The 7,358-nt window shown below is 33.2% G+C and overlaps 1 protein-coding gene across 1 annotated transcript in view; it reads left to right on the top strand.

The window, feature by feature from the left end:
• The window catches only part of LOC106476214, a gene marked incomplete at both ends in the record, with an annotated part of 15,696 nt that overhangs the window by 7,364 nt on the left and 974 nt on the right, over nucleotides 1–7,358 (top strand). The window lies entirely within an intron of this gene.

Below are 7,358 nucleotides of genomic sequence, written 5' to 3'. Positions count from 1 at the left end.
TATATATATATATATATATATATATATAGATAGATAGATAGAACTAAGAAGAAGAGAGGAGCGTTTGATGTATTACACGATGCAGCAAAACTCGTACAACAGAACGTTTAGAATAGTAATGGGCTCCGAAAACTGTACTTTTGGACAACACTATCATTCAGTGAAGGCTATGAACACGAAAACGAACCTTTCAACCCCCCTAAAAAAATGAAGTTTGGCATATTTCTTAGCAGCGCTAACTAATTAGTAACCAGTGATGTGAAGTTGATGAAGGTTCACAAGGTAAAATATCACAAAGCTTCCAGCCACAATTCGAAATCAGTTTTTAACGAGAAAGTTGAACAATACCTAGAAATCACGCAATGAAAAGTGAGAAGAAAATTGAAATATAAATAGGACTAAGCAAGTTGAAATCCCCTAAAAAATTGAGTTTAACTTATTTCATTTCCAAAGTATCGTTTGTAACATTGAATTGTTAAACTTTGAAGAAATAAAAACTACCTCAACAAAAAATGAAAAAAATTAATAAAAAAAAATTCTTCGGAAATCTTCCTTCATCAGATTACGTTCTTTTATACTAAGTATCTCGTCCCACCAAACAAGCTCGCCCCTTTCAGCCGTGGGGGCGTTATACTATGACTGTCAATCCCACTATTCGTTAGTAAAAGAGTAGCCCAACAGTTGACGGTGGGTGGTGATGACAAGCTGCCTTCCCTCTAGTCTTTCACTGCTAAATTAGAGACGGCTAGCGCAGTCAGCCCTAGTGTAGCTTTGAGCGAAATTCAAAAGCAAACAATTCTAAGCATTATTACGATGTGATGAATCTAACGATAGACGATTCTTGTAACGTCGTAATATATTATTAATTTTATTGTTAGTTACGTTGATTATTCTTGGCTACTAATCAAGTATTTGCATGTCTTCTTTACAAATTCGTTAAAGTTTCTTTATCTGCAACAATTAAAATATAACCTACTCACCTATAGGCAGAAGTTTACGTCATAATGATATGAGTCATAAAACTACATAATTGCTTATGTAACATGCGATTTTAAACCGATATTTTTTAGACAAAAAATAACCATTTACAAAACAAGACTTTTATCATAGTTAAAATATTCTATTAAAATTATTTAATATGTCTTCTACCTGACTATAACATCTATTGGCACTACCAATACCTCGCTGGTTCAACATTAAGTCTGATGAGGAGTTGGAACACTAAAAATCGTGTTTCGATACTCGTGGTGGATATAGCAGATATAGCCCATTGTGTAGTTTTATGTTTAATAAACATGCCAACAACAAACATTTGGCACCAAACCAAATATAAGACTTAAGGAACTTTGTCTCTGACTTCTCACCTACCAATAATAAGTTAAATCAAAAATACATTTGTTAATTCACAGCAACAGTGGGAAGAAGTTAAATCGTTTAGGAATACCAAATGGAGGTCAGGGACCTCATTTTCTACTTTCACCGTCCTTAACTACGAATAACATAGCATATTTAAGAAATTAAATTTTATTGATGGTGAACTTTATTAATTCCTCAAAAATATGAAGTATTTGCTTTCTTGATGCAGTGAAATCAACTGTCTCCTCATTTCAACTTATTGAGTTTTACACCTTTCCTCAGATTCTTTTCTAAAACATAATTCCTCGGATCATGAAGTTCACGCTATTTGAAGTAAATCGTCACTATCATGAACGTAGACTAAAACTTTAGTCACAATTTGTTTTGGATTTCTCACAAAGCTACACGAGGGCTATCTGCGCTAGCCGTCCCAAATTTAGCAGTGTAAGACTAGAGGGAAGGTAGCTAGTCATCACCACCCACCGTCAACTCTTGGGCTACTCTTTTATCAACGAATAGTGGGACTGACCGTCACTTTATAACGCCCCCACGGCTGAAAGGGCGAACGTGTTTTGGTGTGACGGGGATTCGAACCCGCGACCCACAGATTATGAGTCGAGCACCCTAACCACCTGGCCATGCCGGTCCTAGTCACAATTTTAAAACTAAAAAGAATTGCATGTGAGACTAGCAAAATAAGTACCACATAGGTTTTATATAGAAATATCAAAAAACTTTCAATAATATGGAGAAACTACTTTAATGGCAAACGGATCACTAATGGACTCAAATGAATACAAATAACATGAAACAATCCAAAGAAGCAGGAAAGTTTTAAAAATGGACAGGAAAAATATCCATCTAGAAACGTTTGAGCGAAAAAACAAGCCAAGATAAACTTTACTGATACTGGATATATAGCTCAATTAGTGGGTGATATCTCATAAACACAGGAACTTGGTATTACTCACATTACATCATTCATTTCATTCATGTGTATAAAACTGAATTTATATTCAACTTATCTCCTAACTCATTATATCTAATCTTGTTCAGTGTAATTCACTGATGATTCTTACGTGTATCAGGGGCGTTTTTGTATAGTTTCGCGTAATTTTTGTGTGTTACATAAACCAAATACAATTATATTGTAATCATTATTACTTAACTAAACATCTTTATGATCTGAGCGTTGCACCACACAATATTTTATGCCAAACAATGTCAAAAATTCCTTTCCGCCGCATCATCATATAAGCTGTGTTTGTTACGTAACTTGCTGATTTACATATTCAAAATCGTCTTATTAAAACGTACTCAACCCTCTGTATCTTAGTTTACAATAAATTATCAGTTTTAGAACACGAAAAAAAAATATTCTGTGTTATTTAAAACTCAGAATTATTTAAATATACTTATGTATCAACAATATCACCATAACTTTAGAAGGAACGATAAACATAGTGGTGCATACGAATAAACCATACGTATTTCATGAAATAAATAAAGGAAATATATTATTTTAAAAAATAAGTTTTTAATTATAATTTGATATCATTTAGTTATCTGGTTCTAGTACTTTTGATTAATTTACTAAACAGTGTGAAGATTAATTAAAAGCTTTTAGAATATTTTAATCTAAATCAGCTGACATAGTCGATATTTCCCAGTCCTATCATCTTCCAAAAATACTTCACACGTCTTGTTTTATTTCCTACAGGAAATAATAATGTTACAGTTTACGTTAGTTCACACAGTCTATTCAAAGTTTTTGATGTTTTTTTTTTTTAAACCCGAAGTTCACACAACCGTAAAATTCTTCTACATGAGTCACTGAAAAGGTCACGATCAATTTTATTGAAATCAATGCACTTTCTACATTTTTTTTCCTCCATTGATAGTCTTACTTTCTAACTATTGAGTTATTTGTTTTTTGGTGAAATCTTGATTTTTGCCCATAACACATAATGTATAATTTTATATAGATTTTTGTTATTATTTTGTTGTTTCACCGAGTTCTAAATTTATATTGCACACAAGTCTCTGTGACGAACTTTTTCAACTACTTGTAAAAATAAAAATAAAAAATATCTAATATCAGTCAACTTCAACTAAAATTAAAATAATAATAACTCTATAACTATAGAGTAATAAACATGTATAACTGCCTAATTTTGGGTACTTGTTAGTAATAGTAGTAAGTGCTAAACTCGATTTAAGTTCTATTTAATGCTTTAAATCTTCCTATCAAGCACTATGCCAAAATTTCTACCTCTTTTCAATATATATTCATGAAATATTCATTGAAAACTTAGTATTATTTGAAGTTGTTTTCTTGAGAATTCATCATACTTGGAAAATAAAAAAATAAAAAACTGTTTGCTCAAATAAATATCGCTTTCATACTCAATTCAGTTTGCAATTACAAAAAAAAAAAACAGTGATTTAAATACTGCATTTGAAGGATAAAAGAAAGTGATTTTCTGTATCCTGTTTTGATGTATAAAATCAATTCCAATTTTTTACGACTTTATTGAGTTTTATTAGGTTTCTTTGATGAATTTCGCGCAGATCTTCTAGAGTATCTCTGCGTTAGCCGTCCTTAATTTTGAAACCATCGACTGAAGAAAGGTGACTATTCAAGTCAACACAATTCATCTCCAACTCATGGGCTACTCTTGTTAAACCGAACAGTGTAATTTGGTCGTCACTCTTATAACGCACCGACGTAGCGCGATTTTTTATTTGGGGGTAACGGGGCATGAACTACGGAATCTCAGGTCTGGAGTCCGTTACTGGGGCGCTCGGCCAGTTTTAATAGGACCTATCATTAATTTTAAACTGTTTAAACAATAATGATAAGTATCATTAAAACTATCATTATTTGATGTGGGATAGTGTTATGAAGTCAGGTGTAAGTATCGTCGATTGAAGTTAAGAGAGGTAAAAAAAGCGTCTACATTTTGGCTAGTCACTAATGGATTACAGCATTCAAAGTCGTTAGGAAACGATTATAGGGAGCGGCCACCTTTCTTGTTCAACAGTATGGAGACAACAAGACCTCCTATGATTGATTATGAAATGTTATAATCGTGACAGCTTTACAAGGTCAGAAAAAACGAGACTTGTTGGCGTGATTTTTGAGAAAGGAGTATAAAAAAAACAGGCGTTTAACAGAAGAGGGAAGGAAAGAGACCAAGAGATGCGAGAGAGAACGAATAAACCGAGAGAAAGGCGAAGGAAGAAGTAATGTGCTGCCAGTTTGTTTGTTTGTTTTGAATTTCGTGCAAAGCTACACGAGGGCTATATGTGTTAGCCGTCCCTAATTTAGCAGTGTAAGAATACAGGGAAGGCAGCTAGCCATCACCACCCACCGCCAACTATTGGGCTACTCTTTTACCAACGAATAGTGGGATTGACCGTCACGTTATAACGCTGAAAGGACGAGCATGTTTGGTAGGACGGAGATTCGAACCTGCGACCCTCAGATTGCGAGTCGAATGCCCTAACCACCTGACCATGCCGGGCGTGTTACCAGTAAGAAACAAAAACCTAGAAGAAAATATATGTGTTGTTAATTGTAGTAATAAACAACAATTTGCTATATATATATATATATATATCAGTCTGAATTAATTCCTGATAGAAATAAATACGACCTTAATAAAGTTGAAGGTAAAGAGAAGTATACGTTTAGCGCAATCGTGTCAGAAACGGTCTATGACAGAAAGCGACAGTTTACGTTCTGGGAGTTGAAAGGCGTACATTTAAATCTTAACAAAGTGTAGGCATGAAAATAATGGTTTAACGTGTGGTATATTAATTCTTTTAAATATTATTTTGACAGTTTTTTTTCTTTTTCTAAATTAAAATTATACTACATGAACTACGATCGTCGCGCGCGATTTTGTTTTGCGTTTGCTAATAAAAGTTAAATAATATTTCTCTCTACAATATGATATGGAAGTCCATTATATTGTCTGGTCGGTACATCATTAAAGAGCTATATGTATATAACAGTTACCATGCCAACATGTTTGCTATAGTTTTTAGAACCTCATGCTTTATTTTTATTTATTTTTTTTCTAAAATAATAACCCATGTGTAGTGAGGAATTAGAAAGAAGCTAGAAGAGCCATCAACTAAAATAATGGAACCTTTACAGTGTTGCGGCAAAGTAATGTAATAAAAATAAGAGAAGAAACGTATTTGAGAAGATGTTAGATTGTAATATGATATGTTTTATTACAAAGTGATTTTGATTATTTTTGTGACATGTATGTCTGTATACCGCATACGAAGAGTACAAATAGCCTGAAACGTTTCAAAGTGCATGACGTGAATATCAGAATTAATTACCTATATTTATGTGAACAACATGGTCTAGTAACAACGCTATTGAAAGATTGCAGCTATATCCAATAGAAAGCACGCGTTACACCCAGCAGCTAAATACGAATTTCAAATCGTTATGAAGTAATGCACAGTAACGTAAAGACATATTTTCCGGTAAACGTACGCACGCAGTATTGACCTTTCTTATAGTCTTGGTCATAGCTAGCATTCTCCGGATATCTTGTTTCTGTATTTCATCGGATATTAACTCATATCATAGGATTACTGAAAGGAAATATTGCTTGAAACGACATCAACTGTTTCTGTGTTCTGTATAGTATTAGACAAAATGAAGTCGTTATTGATCTCTTGTAAACATTTTTGTTCATTGGGAAATTTTAAGCTCTGGCCATTTTTAATCAATTATCATGCTATGGTTGTAAAAAAACTTAAGAGACTGAATAGGGTTATTTTTGACATTGTAAAGTTTGAAGTGTGTTAGCCTTATTATCTGAGGTGAAGCAATGGGTGAGAGAAGGGTGGCTGATGATAATAGATCATCCCGCCATATTCAGCTGAGTTTGGATGTTACTGTTGATTTCCACTATATGATCTCTACATCAGACAGATAGGCTAAAATTTACCAGTCTTATTTTAGATTGCACACACAAACATACACATATATGAATATATGTATACATATACTTAATAGGTATTAAGAAAATTCGAATATTATTAAAATTAGAAGAAACAATTTGGTGGTTATTTTAATGATGCAGAAGCATCTCTATTTTTTTAAGATAAATTGCTCATGAATAACGTGTCACACTTTCACTATTGTGCTACAATTGTTATTCTGTTTGTACCATAATTTTAAACTACTGACCACAGGAATGGGAGCTAATAAGCATCACCATACCCTACCACTCGCGCTAAAGGATTGACTGTAACTCTTATAACGCATCCACACCTCAAAATTTGGTTAATATTTTGTGGTATTGCAAGAATTCGAACGTGGCTCGTCGTCTCCGAAATCAAGAGCTCTATCACAGGGCCGCGCTAATGTTTTTAGAAAATGTGTGAAAATGTAATACCGATGTTAACCGCAGCTTATGAGATCAACATTCTGTTCTCTAAACTGTTTCCTCTTTGTCGATCGTGGTCAGTCTGATGACCATGATTACGCAGTATTTCCTGACATTGCATTTTTATATTGTATTAAGCTTTGGCAATGGAAAATTATGTCCACGAAATATGGCACCCGTGAAAGTATGGCCCACATCTTCTACCACTATTCAGCATATAAATATAGATCACTCGTATCGAATGCGATTAACTCTAAATTTTCAGTGAACACCAAAAAGGTGTCGAACAAGCAATAATATCTCTCTGAATAACATCAAGTAGTTTTATTTACCAATCTGAATAGCATCAAGTAGTTTTATTTACCAATCTGAATAGCATCAAGTAGTTTTATTTACCAATCTGAATAACATCAAGTAGTTTTTATTTACCAATCTGAATAACATCAAGTAGTTTTTATTTACCAATCTGAATAACATCAAGTAGTTTTTATTTACCAATCTGAATAACATCAAGTAGTTTTTATTTACCAATCTGAATAACATCAAGTACTTTTATTTACCAATCTGAATAACATCAAGTAG

Source organism: Limulus polyphemus, unplaced genomic scaffold (assembly GCF_000517525.1).
Source record: "Limulus polyphemus unplaced genomic scaffold, Limulus_polyphemus-2.1.2 Scaffold10063, whole genome shotgun sequence".
Taxonomy (NCBI): Eukaryota; Metazoa; Arthropoda; class Merostomata; order Xiphosura; family Limulidae; genus Limulus; species Limulus polyphemus.
Note: the sequence above shows the minus strand (reverse complement) of the source record. Positions and strands in the feature narration are given on the sequence as shown.